Consider the following 19099-nt stretch of genomic DNA (forward strand, 5'->3'; position numbering starts at 1 on the left):
CTGAGTGAGCTATGGGAATGGACCTACCGTCTCTGATAGTAACGTTGTCTAAGCCAGAATATGATATTGGCTAAAGTAGTTGTTCCACATTGTTAGTTAGATGGAGGAGGCTCTATCAAGTATCCATTATGAGGTGGGCTCCTCATTTGTTGTCAGTAAGGCAATTGTATATGCAAAAGGTGTTGGATAGTTGATATTTAGTCTATGTCAGCAGATATTTGCAGTATGCCCTTGCTTGCCGTAGATTTGGAAATAAAGTGCCTGGTGCGAGAGGTGAAGTATGAGAGCTTTGAGGTCGGACTGATTGTTGAGCTAAGTGACGATCAAGACTGGATGTGGAAGTAAAGCGACCACGACCTCTACTACGACCTCTGGTGGAGTAGAAAGCAACATTTGTAGTAGAGTTGAAAAACTCCGTTGCTGATTTAGTAAAAATGTTGATCTTCTCACTAATAAGTAGTGAGTAGAGATCTTCCAAGTAGGTTGGTGTAAGTTTGGTTATAATGGATGTTTTGAATGCTTGATACTACGATGGGAGTCCATTGAGGATATAGAGGAGAATATCCTCGATGTTGATGTTTCCACTAGCTACAACGAGGTTGTCAACCAAGGTTTTAACCTTAGTTAGGTACTGGATCATAGATCGATCTCCCATGGAAATGTCGTGAAGCTCATTTTTGAGCTGTAACACTCTCGAGCGGTTGGTGGTGTGTACTCGACCATCAAGAGTTTTTCATATTTCTGCACAGGTTGTAATATCCAGAACATATGAGAGAATGCTGGGAGAAAGGATGGAGCATATTGCTGATGCGAGGTTTTGATCAATCCAATTCCACCCACTGTATGTCATATGCTTGGGAAGAAGATGATCACTCCATAAGGTAGGATCAGGGCTGTGAGCAAAAAAGCTATGATACCAAGAAATCAGTTTATGGATGTAAGACAGAAAAGGACAATTATATCTGAAAGAGATAAGTTTCATACTTCATGTCTTATGGTGCAAAGGTTTTATAATTACGATCATTGTAGCTTTATAGGAGTGATTATGTGGTGTGTGCTTTACACGTGGACGTATGTGATAATAATGGTTTGTTATAATCCAATGGCTCATATACAGTGATCCTGACAACGACAAATTTATTGTTAAATATTTAATTATATAAAGTTAGTCATCCATCATATCATAAGCAAATTTCTACCAAGAATATTTCCTTATGTTTATTTTCTAAAAATCACCTTTATGGCTGAACCATTTCAGATTGCAATGAGGGGCCTAATTATATTGCTAATGGCCCATCTTTAATCACGAGGAAGCTCTATTTTCACGCAGCCGTGTGATTTCAATCCAACGCCTCAGGACCACCACAACAATCAAAGAGAATATGGCTATATATATATGTATCCTAGGGTTTCTTAAACCTACCTTCATTCTATTTCTTCCATCTTCTCTTTCGAATACATCTCGGATCATCTGTTCATTGCTAAGTCATCGATTTCTACTGTTCTTAGTTACTCTTTCCTCAAAATCGGTTCCGATCAGCTTTGAAAAGAAAGTTGAGATGAGATCAGGCTATGACCTGTAGCATTTTTAGTTGAAGAAGAGGTTCGATCTACTGTCTGCAATTTTTTTTTTTTTTTTTTGGGAGGGTTAGATTTTGTGATATTTCTGTTGCATTCGCTTTTGATCTCATTAATCGCCCCTGTTGAGTAGCGAGATGGTGATCTCGTCGAAGCGTAGGCATCGACGAAGCCTACAGCATCTGGCTAATTCATGGGGCATATAGTAATAACAATGAGGTATTTTGAGTGGATTCCATTCTATTTGTCCTTCTATGAATTTCACTTATATGGACTCCCTCAAGCAACCTCGTACACTTATTATTTATCTCATGTATTCCTTCTCATAGTCCTCTGTCTATAAGGTTGTTACCACTTCACTTGTCCATAAGGATAGAGGTTTTTATTTACGGTTGATTTATGGAAGTAGCATGCGGTAAAGTAAAGTTTAATTAATGGCGTGCACGTAGTTTAATTTGCACTTAATGGTGTATGTCCATGTACAAAATGCCTTCAGGATAGCGTTAACTGTGAGCATATTGTGGATTTCAAAAGAAATTTTCTTTGCAGTGTCGATTTGGTCTCTTGATGTAAGAGACTTTATTAAAGTGTGTTTGGAAAAGATTTCAATTTTTTTCTCCTAAAAGCACTAAATAGTACCTTAGTTTAGTTGTGAATAAGTAGATAGATTGATAAGGATTAAGGGTTACGATTCTAGTTGAGCTTTCAACTCGAGCTTGACTCGCCTACTCAGTTCCTAGTTTGTACTCGAGCTTGAGCTCAAGTTGTGATCACATGACAAGCTTGTATATTACCAAGTTGTAGTTGGAGTTTCCTGTAGAAGACATCGATGGATCTAGCGATTGGAATTCACTGTAACAGGCATCAATGGGTTCAATATCAAAGAGGAAGTTGCGATTGGAGTTTATTGTAGAAGGCTTTGATGGATCTAGAGGCCTGGAAGTAGCAATAGTTTTCTATAGAAGCATTGATGGGCCTAGCACATCTAAGTCATGGTGGGAGTTTATCATAGGAGGACTCACAGGGTTCAATAGCTTTTGGAGAAGGAAATGAGTTTGTGAATTGGCGACAAACCAATCAATTAAATGTGGATATAAAAGTTAGATTTAGAGTTTCTAATTGTGTCCAGTCATGAGTCAACGAGTTGAGATGACTCAAGATTGATCTTGAGCTCTCATAATACACGCGCTCAAGTTTGAGCTCAAGCTTAAGCTTGCAGCTCAATAAGCTCAACTTGTGAGCTCGTTAGTGAGTTGAGCTTGAGTTATTTCATATGTTAAGCACTTAGATTGGACGCTATTCAATGGATCGTAATTGATTGACGGTGTTTGGAAGATCGTTGTCGAGCGAAGGAGGTCAAAGGACCAAGTTCAGGAGATATTATTTGGGCAACAATGGTCAAGTGGTTGCTTGAAGACGGCTGTCGGGTGGTCGCTTGATGTTGGTGGTCGGTCATTGGCCCTGCGACAATTATTGGACGATGGTCTGGTGGTGATGCTTGGGTGTAGTAGGGTCCTATTATTGATTTTTGAGATTGACATGTCTTGAAAATATGACAAAAATTCGTGGCACTTTATCAGAAGTTATGTATCAACTCCCTCAATGATAAATTATTTCTTTATCATTTAAGTGTCTTAAAGATTGTCAGAATCAAGCAATAATGGGCTCATTGGATTTGTTTTGTAAAGACGCTCAATTCGATCATAAGAATACCAAATTTGGAGATCATTTAATCATCCGATCAATGCTCTAAAGTTTTCAATTACGTTCCAAGTACTCGATTGGGCTACTTGTTTATTGTTGGATTAGTTTTGCTGATACAATCTATTTGATTATAAGTTTGCTGAAATTGAAGTTTGGATGGCCCTAAATTTAATTTCAGAAGTTTAAATTCAATTTGCATCGGGATTTGAGTCTTATCAAGGTGATTTTCAATGATGTGTCGATCTTCTACACTATGTTTTAATATAGAGGCATTGAAATTGCATTTCCTTTATGGATAAGCATTGCTTTTATAATAATTTTGATATTTGGAGAAAATATCCTTTGGCCAGTTTATTTTATTTTAGGCAATATATATCAATTTTGTTTTCCATCAAAGAACACAGTACAACATAAACAGATTTATAGCAATAAAATGGCTTTATTAGAATCAGCTTTCGAATGTTCTCTTTTGCCATAAGTTCATTCTCGCAATGAATTTGCTGGCCATATTTATTTATCCTGTAAAGAATCGCCATGCCATTCAATTTGCACTAAATTGGTTATGCTGTTATTTTTGTGTTAATTTTGCGCTTCAGGGCATGTGATATTCTTGAAGTATGAAACCATTGTGATTTATGGCTAACTTGTTTTGTTCCATTCATCTAATGTCTTCAACACAGTTCCGCTGGGTTATTCTAATGGCCAATACCTTAAGTTCTGTGTTTGGATATTGTCTTGATAAGTTTTTCCCCAACAGCAATTTGACTAACATTTATGGTTAGTTTTTAAATGATTTTTCTTGCATTATTTTTTTAATCAAATCTGGAATATCAGAACCTTTAATTTTCTGCATGGGTATGCTTAATAAGAGTACCAAACTATGCATTATTCTTTTATTGATTATGGAGGTGGACTTTTACGGGATATAATTTCTATAATAATTTATGAAAGGTTTGGCAAAATGCCTTATTTTTGTTCGGTGAGTTTGAGCTCTGCAAAGCTCAGCAAAATGAGAGGAGCTTTTTACTAACAAGACTGAATAATACAGCATGCAACAATTTGTCAAAAGAGATTTTCATTGCTGTTTCTTTTCTTCCATTTTGCTTCGATTTTTTATCAACAGGCCTATGAGGATATCAAATAACACCAATACCATCTTTCGGGACTGATTTGATCAATGATGTTATTCTGCAATTCTGAGGCCATCGTATATGCTAATGTGAGGATTTGTCAAGGTAAAAATTTACCAATTTGCACATTGAGTTTTTGTCTTATGAACACCTCTATCGTATTACCTGTTCAGATGGCAAATTGGTGTGGTTTGTTCATTTTTGTAGAGTGAATGCACTTTGTTTTATACATAGCAAGATGGCATTACTAAAGGCTACTTGAAGGGAATTTGTTTCGTGAGACACTTCAGTTTCAACATCTATTTTCTTTTCATATTTACATTCTAGTTTCAACATCTAAATGCACAGTTGACTGCTCCTCTCGCTACACTTGCATCTTCATGGGTTTGCTCAACAAGAGTACCAAACTAAGCATTATTCTTTTATTGATTATGGAGATGGACTTTTACGGGATGTAATTTCTATAAGAATTTATGAAAGTTTTTGCAAGATGCCATATTTTTGTTAGGTGAGTTTGAGCTAGGGGTGTAACCGAGTCTAGAAAACTTGCGAGCCGGCTCAAACTCGACTCAGTAACAGGCTCGACGAGTCGAGCTTATCGAGCTCGAACTCAATTTTGAGATTGACGGCTTATCGAGCTCGAACAAAGCTCTGCTCGACTTGTCAGCTCGTCGAGCAGCTTGCGTAGGTGACTGGGTGGGAAAACGAAATCTCAACCGAGCAGGCTGAAGGACGATTTAAAGGTCAGGCGGGAAAATCAAAACGACGGAGCATGTGGATCTCGGCGGCGAAGCTCGGGACGACGAATCTCAACTGCGAACGCAATGATGAGCTCATAACGATGGATCTCGACGGCGGAGCTTGGGGCGACAACAGACCTCAAGATGATAGAGGGCTCGATGAAGAGCTCGGGACGACGGATCTCGACGATGGAGCTCGGGATGACGATGGAGCACAGGATGACAGTGGATGCGATGAGGAGCCTTCTCGGGACGGAACTCGAGACTGAGCTCGACAAACCGCTCGACAGGAGACGAGTCGAGCTCGACTCGAGTTTGAGCTCAAGCTCAAGCTCTATATTTGGCAGTCAAACTCGACTCGAACACCCCTGGCTCGAGCTCGACTATACTTATTTGCACCCCTAGTTTGAGCACTGTATAGCTCAACAAAATGAGAGGAGCTTTGTGGAGCTTTTTACTAACAAGACTGAATAATACAGCATGCAACAATTTGCAAAAGAGATTTTCATTGCTGTATCTTTTCTTCCATTTATCTTCGATTTTTTATCAACAGGCCTATGAGGATATCAAATAACACCAATACCATCTTTCGGGACTGATTTGATCAAATGATGTTATTCTGCAATTCTGAGGCCATTGTTATATGCTGATATTCTGGAATAATTTGTAATTGTGTGTATTATATGATAATGTGAGGATTTGTCAAGGTAAAAATTTACCAATATGCACATTGAGTGTTTGTCTTATGAACACCTCTATCGTATTACCTGTTCAGATGGCAAATTGGTGTGGTTTGTTCATTTTTTAGAGTGAATGCACTCTGTTTTCTTCAGTTTCCGCAAAAGAAATTTTGAATGTTTTATTTTTTTCCATGTAGCCAAGAATGAGACATAACAGGCCTATGAGGACATCAAATAACACCAATACCATCTTTCGGGACTGATTGCTAATGATGTTATTCTGCAATTCTGAGGCCATTTTATAAGCAAGATGCTTCTTCATTTATTTGTTATTATTTGTATTATGCTGACAAAAAATGTTTTTGATTAATGATGCTTCTTCATTTTATTAGCAGATGCTTCTAACATGAAAATTTTATCCCAACAAGTCTTAAATTTTTATGTTTTTTCTTTCCATTTTTGTTGCTATTCTTTATCGAATTTCCTATTCAGATGGGTAAAAACAGTAGCTATTAACTCTTGTGAGGCCACTTTTACCAAAATTGTGCCTGTTTCTTTCTCAGATGTTACGAGTAAAGAAGTCTTTTGTTCATCACTTCAGGCTGTTTTTGTTCATTTTATACTCGAAGTATTCAACCTCAGTTCATTTCATTTCCTTGAAAAAACTGCAATCCATAGTCTTTTAAACAACATAGAGCAGTTTCATTTCACTGTATTGTTAGCCTTTGATGAAAGCAGTTGACAAAAATACCATCTTTCGGGACTGATCTCAACAATGCTGTTATTCTGCAATTCTGAGGCCAAATGCACTCTACTTATGTTTAAATGATTTACAATTGCAAAAACTATTTTTAAAGAGTTTTTAAGATTTCAGTTCTGTCACTTAATGTAATATATTGAAGTCTGTAACAAAGAAAATGTTTAAATGTTGGCTTTTATAGTTCACTTGCCATAATTTTGATTTGTCTTGGACTTGTGAAGCAGAAAGCAGATATATCTCTTCGTGGCTTGGTACAAATCACGACATGGTGATCCTGAAGTATTTGGTAAGATTCGGTTAATCCTATATTGTACTTGATTAACCTTTTCTTCCTTTTTTTTTTCTCTGGAAACATAAAATCATGGCCATAATAAGTTCTTTTAATTAATATTGTACATGAAAAGTACAATTTTCACATGCTCGCATCAAAGAATTCATGCATTGGTACATGAAAGTTCTTTTTAAGTATCGATTGCACCTCATTGATTCATGAAAGGGATTGATTAAGTACTTTGAAAGAGGGGTTTAAGCTTCAAAAGTATTTCATGCATTATATTTTTTGGAAATAAATATTTGAATGCATTATGTTTCAGGACTAATTAGGGGTTGACCTAAGCTGCACCATTATTGTTGGGGTGAGGCTCGGCCTCCGAATCATACGTGGGATGAGTTTCTACTTCATACAGCTTGGGCTGAAGACCGGGGAAAGTTTAGGATGGTAGGCCATTTGACTGAAAGGAGAGGAGAAATGGGGAGACCCCGTTGTTGCCGGTCGGGATAGGAAACGGGACGGGGATAAGCTTGTGAAGAAGCAAGCTTCTTCCGCACCCCCAAAAACCGACCCTTAGCGCTTTGTGTTCTTTTTATAAGTTAATATTACACTAATTAGGGTTTGTTAAACGAGTCATTTTAAATCTAAATATGACCTATTTATTAAACGGGTCAACCTAAATCCGGAATTAATAAGCTGTTCAACTTAGATTCTAGAATTTTAGGATTGAGTTGGCGGATTGGGTCAATTTTTGACACCCCTATATGATTGATTAAAATTGCTTAGATATAACAATGTTAATCCCCTATGAGTATCAAGGCTAGTTGAAGTTTCTTGATTTCATTCTATTCAAACTTTTGCATTTGAAAGTTGATTAGGATTTATTGAGAGTTACATTAGCTTAACCTACAGGTTTTAACCAAACTTTAATCTAGTAGTTTGGTGACTTAGGAGATAGGGCTTATACAGACTTTGGCTTTCATAATACAACAATGTTTTAATAATAAAATGGTGGATGTTAATATGTATTTTACATGTTGAAACATTTTTTGTCTATCTTAAATTAAAAACAGGCTTATATGTTAAACAATATCATATATGGCTAATTATTATTTAGTCTACTGGTCTACACTCTACAGGTAATTAAATCTTGAAGTGCACGCTAAGGATGATGTTTCGGAGTAAATATTGGCTTATGACTTGTCTGCATCTGTGTTTAATCATGCATAGTTTATTGAAAAATGATTAAAATGAATGTTTTTTACTTAATATTATTATGCTAATTAAGACACTTTGAGTTTTTTTAGTGAATGGGAATATGCTGTTGGTTATCATATAATAGTTTCTCGCTCTCTTATCTTATTTGGGAGTTATTCTTTGAATAGTAAATTAGTTTGATCAAATACTAATCTTTATACAGATTTGAATTAGAAGCTTCTAGAATTAATTTCATGATGGCATAGATATCAATTTCAAATTTTTATTTAGGAGAAATTATTACATGCGGAGTTCAGATACGACTGTAATCTAATGTGTACGAATAACGTGGCTTATATACGAGTTGTGTATTATATATACTGTGTACAAAATATATGGCTTGTACTGATTGGTATCTCGATTGCAGCTACATCCGGACTCCGCACGTAAAAATTTCTTCTTATTTAGGATGACAATGCGACCTTTGGGGAACTTATTCATAGCCTCACAAGAATTTACTTTTGTTTCATGAAAGTGTAAAGCAAATAGATCATTTTCTTTTGTGCACTTTTTATTTTCTTTTTTAAGATAGCTCACCTTAGTGTATTGGTTGAGAGTTTAGGCTATCAAATATGAGGTATTGGATTCGAGTTTTGTGCATGCGATGTGTGTGAGAATCTGACTTAATTGTCCTAAATGTTCAACTTCCTCCCTATTGGGATTTATAATTAGAAATGGCTCATTGGCATTCAAAATCCAATCCACAAATTGATCTAATTTTAATTAATTTTAATCTTATTTCATAATTAATTGACAAATTTTCTATCTAATGTCATAATTAATCTATTTATATGTTTAATTTAGCATTCATATGTATATATGATTGAGTTGCATTACAAATTAAAAATTAAATAATTCCAAACTTTAGTTTTCTTCAATTTAATTCATTTTTATGAAATTTCTTTGCTATGTTTTCAAAATTTTTAATATTTTGTTTTGTTGAAAATTTTAAATTGACTGAAAAAATTAGGTTGTTACTAAAACTGCATGCAAATAAATACGCTCCATTTATATACTGTTCATCTTTGATTTTTTTTTTTTTAAAAATATTTTAAAGAGCAACTTGCTAAAAATTTAATAAAATATGTATTTAATGATGACTTAATATTTTATATGATGAATTATTTTATGTTTTGGTATTAATTTTCTTATAGTTTATTCTCTTTTAAAATTATGTATATTAATAGATATTTATGTATGATGAAAATGTAAAATAAATAGATTTAAATACTTTTTTATTAATATTTAAACTTAAGAACTTAAGTAATATGTAATGAATTATTCAATTTTTTCTTAAAATTTTTAAAACCTAATTATGTTTAATAGTTAAGGTATATATTTAAATTTTTGTAGTAAGTATATTCTGTTATTTTTCTTAATCTACTTGCAATTCATATATTATTATTGTATTTTTATTGGAGTTTATTAAACTCATTATGTGATTATATGGAGTCTTTTTTTTTGGCTTGCCTTAGTTTATTTTTTGTACTGATTTTGATTGTACAAAGATTGGATGATTGTCTTTGTTGTTGATTCTGTGATGACTATTTGAAGCTTGGATACATGAATGCTGATGGCTTAGGGATTCATACTCGGAAGCTTCATTGGAGATTGGTTTTTTCAATCTACAAATCTTATTATAATTGTTCTCATTTGGTGATAATATTTTTTCTTGTTGCTTGGGCTTAGAGCTGCAAGCGAACCAATCGTTCGACGAGGTACTCGATGCTCGGTTCGAGTAAAGCTCGTTTGTGATCGTTTAACTAACCAAACAAACAAACTTGAACAACATTTTAAATACCCGATCCTTAAATAAACAAGCTTCGACACTAATGTGTTTGATTCATTTATGTTCACGAACAACATCATTTGTAGTTCGTGAACAAGCTTGACATTAAGCTCGATAAAAGCTCGAATGGAGATAGATGCAACAGGTAATCTTCATTTAATAATATATTCTTATACATAAATCATATTTTTATTTTAAATTGACAACTGCTTTTATTATAAATTTAATTTTGTGAACAAAAAACATTTCACATTTGTCCATGTTTGCTGCATTGTTTGTTTAAGAAGTAAACAAATTTAATGTTTGCTTGTTCAATATATTATTTGTTAAATATGTTCATGAGCATAGCTCATTAAGGCTTGTCTGTTTAAAGCTCGGTAAGCATTAAACGAATCGAACATGAACCGAACACGAACTAAACATGACAAACAATAAAACTCGAATGAAACACGAACCGAACTTGAACAAGCTAATGATAAACGAACTCAACATGAACACTCACATACTCAACTCGGCTCGGTTCGTTTGCAGCCCTACTTAGTTGGGCTGGTCTTAAGCAGACTGTATGTCTATTTGAAGCTTTTTTGTTTAGGCTTTTTTATGATTTGTAAGATTTTTTTTTCTTGCATTTATTGTAATCTTCTAATTGTAATTTTTTATTATATTAATGAAAATTAGGCATGATTACCCTAACTTTTTTTTTTAAAAAAAATAAAATCTATGGCTGTATTTGAAACTTTTGGACATATTATTATAATATTATAAGCAGAGAAGAATATAAAAAAAAATTTGGATAGAATATAAAGAAAATTAGAGATATTATAATATTTTCAAGTAATTTCATACATTTATCTTTCTTATCTTTAAGAAATAACTTTTTTTTTTGAAGATCTCAAATCCTGCCCTCTCTCCTATCTCATGAATTAATTAGGTTTCTAAATTGAATTAACATAAATTTTCCAGTTTTTTTTTTGTGATGCTTAATGACTTTTTATTTTATAATTCAATTTATATAATTGAAAATTGTTGATATTAGTTTTTATATTTGGATTAATTTATAAATTTTGACAAAAATATCCATGGTATATGTAGACCTTTTGATAATGATCAATTAAATAAACTTTATTCATATTAAATCCGTTATAAGTAATATTTACAAATTTATCATTTATTTTGTATTTAGAATTTTAATTTAATGTAAAATGGTATGCATTGAAATAGGGCTGCAAGCGAACCAAACGTTCGACGAGTTACTCGTTGTTCGGTTCGATTAAAGCTCGTTTGCGATCGTTTAATTATTTAAACAAATAAACTTGAACAATATTTTAAATACTCGATTCTTAAATAAACAAACTTGAACACTAATGCGTTCGGCTCATTTATGTTCGCGAACAACATCATTTGAAGTTCGTGAACAAGCTCGACATTAAGTTCGATAAGAATCTCGATTCGTGTTCGATTTTGAACTCGCGAATAAGCTCAATAAAAATAATTAATATTTGACTATAGAATTAATAAATATAAATAATCATTACCTTTGTTACATAGACAATTGCTTTTATTATAAATGTGTTTGTTCATAGATATAACTTCCGTCCTGTAAGCTTATTCTTGAAGCATATTTCATTTGAATGTATAGATTCACCAGAGAGCTTTTTCTCCATTGGCAGACTGTGTCTTAGGCAAGTTAGATCGTGTGCTACCATGAATGATTCAATAGATCACCTGTGCTCATCTTTTTCCATATTATCTCTGTAAAAGATCTTCATTTAAAGCTTAATGAAAGTTGTCTGCAGAATGTTTTTTGAATATTCTACCTATTTCATAGCAAAGTAAGAGTTCAGAGTTTGATTTAAACGGGTATCTAGTAGTTGACATGGCCTGCCAAATTGTTCTTAAGTGAAGAAGCTGATCGAGTATCAAAAGATATCCTATACCATCATTATTTCCATTGAAAGCACAGTATGCATTCCTAGTTCCCAACTCTTAATTATCACTCTTTCACCACCTTCTCCCTTCAAAGTCTCTCAGATTGTTCAAGAATCGATCTGATATTATTCATCTTTTGATATTCTTTACTTACAATCGGCTTCATTATGTGTGATTGACAGTATGAGCCCGAAGCGTTTGCTCAGGCCATTTGTATTCAAGATGTGCTGCAAGAAAATCTGATGTCGGGACTCGAGGCAAAAAGATTCTTGAACTGCGTTATCTGGGATGTTCGATTGATTGATCCGATTATAATGCTTTTGGAGACGCCTGACATTGCAAGACAACAGCTTTCAAATAGCTACAGAAGTTTCAGATGTTCACCTTGTCAAGTAAGCACAACCAAAGTCACAAACTCCAATTGCATGATGGAAATAACTGCCGCAATGAAAGAAACAATGGGTAAAGTACATACTTGCGTATATTAGAGATTTTCGTATCGAATCCACAAATCTCTCCAAATAGTCGTATATGATCTAGATTTGCTACCCACCTATGAATAACTGAATATCTTTAGCAAATAGGCTTTATTCTTCATATCAATATAAAAGTTGATTTTTCCTCTGCATGGTTATTGCAAAAGGTATTTCAACAAATTGCCATTCGATCTCCTTCTTTAAGTCTCGAGAGTCCTTCCTTATTTGATAGTCAAGCACGTCTGTTCCTTATTGCCAATAGTTTTATTGCCCACACGGCTCCATTTTGTTTAAGTAATGGATTATCTGAAACAATATATACCTGCTTGTCCATTGAGTTGAATTTTCCCCATAACAGCTTGTAGCTCCTGTTGCAGGACAAAGTATTCGAAGAATATCGAGCTTTCGAGGGACTCTAGTTCACACGATGATGCAGTCTTGAGAACAGAAGAGCATCTTATAAAATAGCAAGTTAAATCTTGTCCACATTCCTAACTGTGATTCATCGCAAGACATTAGTTTTATTGTTGTTGGCTCTAGTGAGATTCGTTGACTGTTGTCCACAAGACACACTTTCCAACAACTACGATCAGCGCGCGTTGCATTATCCCTTCCGAAACCATGACAATCTTTTAATTAACACACCAAATCCCGTTCTATGGTCACCATATCTTGTAGATCTAAAAGCATGTCATCATACAATAGATCACATAGCCATTCCAATTTTGGTTTCTTTGTAATCTTCTCTCTTTTTCCAGTATCCACATTCTGGGGAATATTCTCAATTGCTGTTCTTTTGGCAATTCCTGACACTTAAAAGGATGTGTTATTAAGACCATGGCTCATTTAAGCGATTTATGATTGAAACGGCTTTCTTTATCGCTTCTTAAGCAACTTCTAGTGCAAAATAAAAAAGCTACTTGAGAAGCAGTAAAAGGCTGTCCCAAATCGAAGCCTAAATTAAACCGATTGAAACAACCATGAAATGCCAAAAGAAAAGGTGAAAAATTGTTTTATCAGAAAAAAGGACCGACTGACCTATATTAGTGAATGACATGATCATTGCAATGTATTACTCCTACTCTGAGATATTTAGAAACTGCATATGAATGAGTTAGTTAGGCATAATAAAGCAAAAAAAGGCTCAATCTATAATTTCATAAGCAAAAATAATAAATTCATTATGAATCAATACTTTTAATAGGTAAACAGTTAACGAGCAAGCTAAGTAAGGTCCCATAACAAATGAGACGAAATTAAGACACAATGCAAATCGAGATTGGTCTATCCTATGTTTGATAAATAAATATGTAAAGTATGATGATCTGAATGAGTATTAAAGGACGTTCTCAATTCTTCTTGTAGCTAAAGGCAAAATGGCAACTTAAATGAATCAGGAAGACTAACATATATATAATTAGTGCAATTGATAATAGATAACATTGAAGACATAGACTAGTGGAGAGCACATCTATATATAGAAGGCTGTTTGTATAATAAACCAACTTACAAACTACTTGTTATTGCACAGCAAGTTAGCTTTCAGCATCTGGAAAACTTCTCGCAATAGGGATTGCATCTTCCCCTGCTCTTTTAGGCTGATCTCCATGGGATCATCGTGGTCAAATAAGTATCACGGTACATAATATGTCAAATAATGATTTCAAAGAATTGATGAACATGTGAGAATGGGGAGAGACAAGAGATCTAAGTGAGCCTTAGCAGCAACCCATCTAAAGGAGGAACTAGAATTGACTAAGTTCAGTGTTAGATAATCTGTAGACACAAATCGTTCAGAATCAAGTTATACGGACTTAGTCTTTCTCAGGTCCACAGATATTTTAGTTTACTGTAATTTTGTGAACTCAATAGCCATGAGGCGGCATCTAGAAAGTCTTGAAGGGATGCCACGTTCCCACTCATCACACCTAAGAATTTTTGTTCTAGCATCCTCCAATACACCTGTATACAAATCCTTGATATCCATAACTTCTTCTTGGTAGTTGAGAAGTGGCCGAATGTTGCATTATGGCAGAGGGCTTCTGCAAAATACTAGAACCAATGCCTTCTCGATTATATACATTCTTTTATAAAAATGGAATGACCTAATTGTAAATGAACATACAGTACTCACTGATATTTCACCATATATATTTATATTTTTTAATGTTACTATAAGAGAAATAATAGAAGTAAGAAAAATGACTAGGATACTTTCTATACAAAGAATCCTTTTGTTTTGCAACCAAGCCTCTATACTAAATAAATTGTGGTCTAAACAAGTTAGTAGAAGTGGCAAATTTTTATTTAATTTATTTAGTGAAAAGATTGGACCTTCTCACTAAAAGAGTGATAAGTTGTCTGAACAAAAGAGGAAACCGAAAAGAACGACAAGCATGAGAAGTCTTATCAGAGACTAAATGAAGTATAACCTTAAAAACTCACAATTCATAGTACCAAAAAATATATTTGATCGTTACGAGTTAGACTAATACGTGCTATACGGTGTATAGGTCTTTATTAAAAATGAGCTTTTTCGATTTCTCGATCTGATAATTCTCGAATAAAGGGTCATATGAGCAATTTCTCCAACGTTAGAAAATTGTGCTCTACTAGTTTTGTGTGTTGATAATTAGTGTTACTATCTTTGCATTACGTGAGTAAATTATCTTTTGTGACTAAATACTAGTCATTCATATAGAATAGTTATAAGTTGTACACTGAGGTGTTCATGTGTTTAAGGAGAAATTACTACGTCTTTGAGTTTGACTGCTGCTCCTCCGATACTCTCAAACCTCTCTCTTTAGCAGCCTACGTAAGTCTTCATAAAAGGTAAGGGGGCCTTTTCTTTGCACCTTCAATTCTCATACATAATAATCCTAACCTCTGAGTATACAGATATATTAAAACTGGGAGGTGGACGGCAAAGTTTTATGAACCCCACACTCTCGAAATCACGTCTATAAGTGCTAAGTCATATGACTAATGGGAGAGAAGAACCTCAGTGACAAAGGCAAAAAGCACAGAATGGGAGCACTAGGGGTACTTCGCTTCATACTAAGGTTGACGACGGATGTCTCGCTGGAGAGACACATAAGCTGGCAAGCCCATGAATGCAGGTCGTCCTTTGCAACTATGACAGCAAAAACTGAGCTAATTGGAGCGAGTGTAGACTTAAGGCTGGATCGGGGCACTAAGTATAATCGCTGCAATGTACATAGGAGCTGCCACCAGACAGGCCAGGACGAGCGAGAAAGTTCGGGCAGGGTCGCATAGAAGAAGAAAAAGCGAATATGCACTGACAATACGTGGGCACAAAGGCTTGCGTGGACGCGTTCCGTCGACGGCGAAGAACACGACCCTCGACAAGAACAACGTCTCGCGGCCGCGAGCGGAAGAGAAGGGATGCCGGCGAAAGTCCGGTGACCGCGGATAGCGTGAGAAGATTAGCGCAGATCTGGCCGGCAATTTGACCATCTGGGGAAGGCGCGTGCAAGGACGTGTGGGCGACGGGGCAGATGCGGGTTCATAATGGTGGGTTTGGATTGGCGAAGCAAGAGACATTTAGGTTGTTGGTGTGGTGCCAGACAAAATTAGTGACAATAACGACACTCTGGGCGACAATGTTGGTTGTGGGCACCTGCCATAATCGTATAGATGTAGGTCAGGTGCAGGTTGGAGGGTAACGTCACACGTGTCTGAGGAAACATATTGCTAAGACGTCTCCAAGATTGCTGGAGCATAGCTAGAGTAAGGAACTTAGCCGAAGTTCTATGTGCTGAGCCATGAGCTAGAGTGTGGTTTGAAAACGGTGGGGTTGTTTGCGAGCGAGATTTGGGTTTGGTTCAAAGTGGATTGCTCATGGATGAAGCATGGAAAACCAAGCCAGATTAGTAGGTGCACAGAGTGTGTTTTTGATTATAATCTGGACCAAAGTGAAGATTGTTGGGTGTTGGCCCCAAGTTATTAGTTATTTCACAGACAGACATGATATAGTCAAAGTGCCTTACTGATATTGGGCAATTTATACTGAGATATAATTAATTTGGGAAAATTTGGAATAAAGCGTTAGTATAGATGTTTCCTACCTATTTTTTGTCTGCTCCCCCTTCTGCCATTCTCCTCTCTCCTCTCTTATTTCTCTTTGCAAGACAAGATTCTCTAAGACACATCAATCTAGATGAATAACTCCTCTAAATTCTACTAGTTTCAATACATATTATTCTAGTTCAAAAATTAAGCTTTCCTTTCTCTTATAATTTTAGATGAACAATAGGTCTTACATGAAGCGTAGATGCAAAGATTGAGAAAAGTGGTGAATTCGTTATCATTATTTATCCATAATATGTGTTCGAAACAACTGCAAAACTTGTTCAAATAGAAAGACTTATAGCGAAGAGACAAGAGAAAGAAAAAGTTTGTCTTACTTTACAGAAGGCAGGAGCAATTGTGATAAGGTTAACCTTTCAAAATTATCTAGACTTAGCCTAAGTTATACAATTTTTTTATTTATTGAATGCTGTGATGATTGTAGTCCAAATTTATTTTTCGTGTTAGCCAAAAATCATAAAGATCCGCACTTCAATGACTTTTTTTTTTTTTTTTTGACAAAATAAATATTCCATCGCTTATTTAACAAATAATTCCCAATACATCAAAAGCTATTATGACCATTGAATTTAAATCGTTTATTTTATAAATATTAAGTCGCTTTTTTGCCAAAAGATAAATGTTATGTTCGAAAGATATAAAATTAGGGAGAAAAAGCTCTGTAAAATATTAATCAATAGAATCAATAAAACAAAATTCATAATGAAACAACAACTTCCAACAAAGAATTCTGAAAAATGAAACATTGGATATGAAGATCATCAGATAAAATACTCTTATGAATAATGTAAGGTGTCAATTTCGTCTATAACTCCTTCATCAGACTACACAAAAAATGCAAGGAAGAAATAGTTATTTCAGTGGTGTTGGAAGTGTGAAGCAGCGCATAGCAAAACGGGATTCACATAATAGCTGAACATTGCCGAACATTTTGATAAACAGCTGGGCAGCTCACATGGTCTTGCGTTATGAGCTTTGGGCATTCTATCTTGTATTCGATGTCTTACTATATGTATGCGTGTGAGGTTTCTGCCTTACATTGCAATGAGAAATAATTTGTATTCCCACTATGAACAAACAAGAATGGTAAGAGATAATTCAAACTCATTAATCCACGGAAGCAAGGAACATACAAGTCATTTAGTCAACAGTTAACCACGAGAATAGCTCAATTCATATGGTTTTCGAGTATTTCAAAATAGTAAAACACACCAACTAACCAAATCCAAGCAAATCATCAGTGGAAAAACCTGCCAATTACTTACAGATTGCTACTTTCGAAGCAGGTCGGCGCGACAATTCCGGCGAGAAGAAAGAAGAAAAGAAAAGAAAGGTAAGATCTTTGTACCTTCTAATCTCCAAGGTTTGATTCCTGGCATAGAACCTCCGCCAATCGCAGGTTCTTCGACACGAGAGAGGAGCAAAACAAAAGCTGAGCAGACAATTGGAAATCTAAGCTCGTTAAAGAACACATTGACCAAAAAAAAAAAAAGATTCTGCCACTAAAAATTAATTTTTAATCTGTAGATAAAAACTTCCGCAATTCTTAGTCGTGTACGACTGAGAACGATCTCCACAACTACCGATCCGAATGGATCAGAACCGTAATCACAGCTCTTAGCCCGAGCCACTTTCTCAACCAGAGTTAGTTGCTTGCCTCTTTAACATTCGTTAAAGATGCAGGCGTACGAGCCTATAGAAAGACCTGTTCAGTAAGGTCGTACCGTTCAGGTTCAAGATTTTTAATATTTAAATTAAGGAGAGTTTCAAGTTCTACATCAGTTGGACATAAAAACGAAAAAAAATCAGAAAAATACCGTAAGGATTGATTTTGAACAAATTTTGATTAAGAGGCTAATTTTATTTAATCAATGCATATATTAACATGAAAAAGGTTTTTTAATGTTTTATATTAATTTAATATAAATATATCATTGACCTGAATAGTAAATAATTTTAAAAAAAAATCAGTAATAATTAAATCATATTTCTTTACTAATATTATTTGTACATACAATAAAAAAATAAAATTAATAAACTTAATAATATATTTGCTGCTAAAATAGTCTATTTCTCTTTACCTTTAGATCAAGAATGGTATTTTAAAGACAAAGTTTTTGATGAGTTTATTTCGATTAAAGTATTGTTGAAATCGGAGTTCGGGATATTCTAAATTAATTTTCAAAAATGTCATATATATTATCATGAAAAAGGTATTTATGTTTATTAATGAATTTATATAAGTCACGAAATATAATCTTTAAAAAGAAAATTATTTTTAAAAAATATATATATATGAACACTTATTTATTGATATCATATCATTAAAATAATTATAATTTATTTAATATATCAAATTGGCTGTAAGTGTCATTTGAAATCATTTTGCCAAAAAAAGTATTTCAATAGGGATGCAAACAGATCGAGCTGAGCGATAGTAGTTTCTGATGTTGTGTTCATTTAATATCAAGCTATTCAACGTTTGTGTTCATATTTGTTCGAGTTAGCATTGTGTTTCATGTTTTGCTTCATTTTTAATAATTAAGTAGCGTTCATCGTCGTTGTTTCCATCGTCAGTTCATGTTCGTGGTCATACCGTTTAGTGTTTATCGAGCTTGTTCAACGAGTGAACAATTAACGAATTTTTTTACTATCAATAAAACACATCTATGAAA

The 19099-nt window shown here is 34.5% G+C and overlaps 1 long non-coding RNA gene and 4 other non-coding genes across 8 annotated transcripts; all 5 read left to right on the plus strand.

Annotated features, from left to right (window-relative positions):
• The first annotated feature begins 1402 nt into the window (after window positions 1–1402).
• On the plus strand, window positions 1403–7497 carry LOC114578340. 4 transcript variants are annotated; one of them, XR_002303086.2, is made up of 4 exons: window positions 1404–1603; window positions 4406–4517; window positions 6817–6878; window positions 7186–7497. It is a non-coding gene; the product is annotated as an uncharacterized LOC114578340 (long non-coding RNA). The 4 variants fall into 4 exon arrangements; XR_003701380.1 differs by lacking the exon at window positions 7186–7497 and having other exon boundaries at window positions 1403–1603; window positions 4406–5859; window positions 6817–7035; XR_003701381.1 differs by lacking the exons at window positions 6817–6878; window positions 7186–7497 and adding an exon at window positions 6030–6267 and having other exon boundaries at window positions 1403–1603; window positions 4406–5859.
• Window positions 4404–4487, plus strand: LOC114580106. Its single transcript, XR_003701382.1, has one exon. It is a non-coding gene; the product is annotated as a small nucleolar RNA SNORD96 family (small nucleolar RNA).
• Window positions 5704–5788, plus strand: LOC114580108. Its single transcript, XR_003701384.1, has one exon. It is a non-coding gene; the product is annotated as a small nucleolar RNA SNORD96 family (small nucleolar RNA).
• Window positions 6048–6129, plus strand: LOC114580107. Its single transcript, XR_003701383.1, has one exon. It is a non-coding gene; the product is annotated as a small nucleolar RNA SNORD96 family (small nucleolar RNA).
• Window positions 6552–6635, plus strand: LOC114580109. The gene has a single exon (XR_003701385.1). It is a non-coding gene; the product is annotated as a small nucleolar RNA SNORD96 family (small nucleolar RNA).
• Window positions 7498–19099: the final 11602 nt, after the last annotated feature.

Source organism: Dendrobium catenatum, unplaced genomic scaffold, assembly GCF_001605985.2.
Source record: "Dendrobium catenatum unplaced genomic scaffold, ASM160598v2 fragScaff_scaffold_761, whole genome shotgun sequence".
Classification (NCBI taxonomy): domain Eukaryota; kingdom Viridiplantae; phylum Streptophyta; class Magnoliopsida; order Asparagales; family Orchidaceae; genus Dendrobium; species Dendrobium catenatum.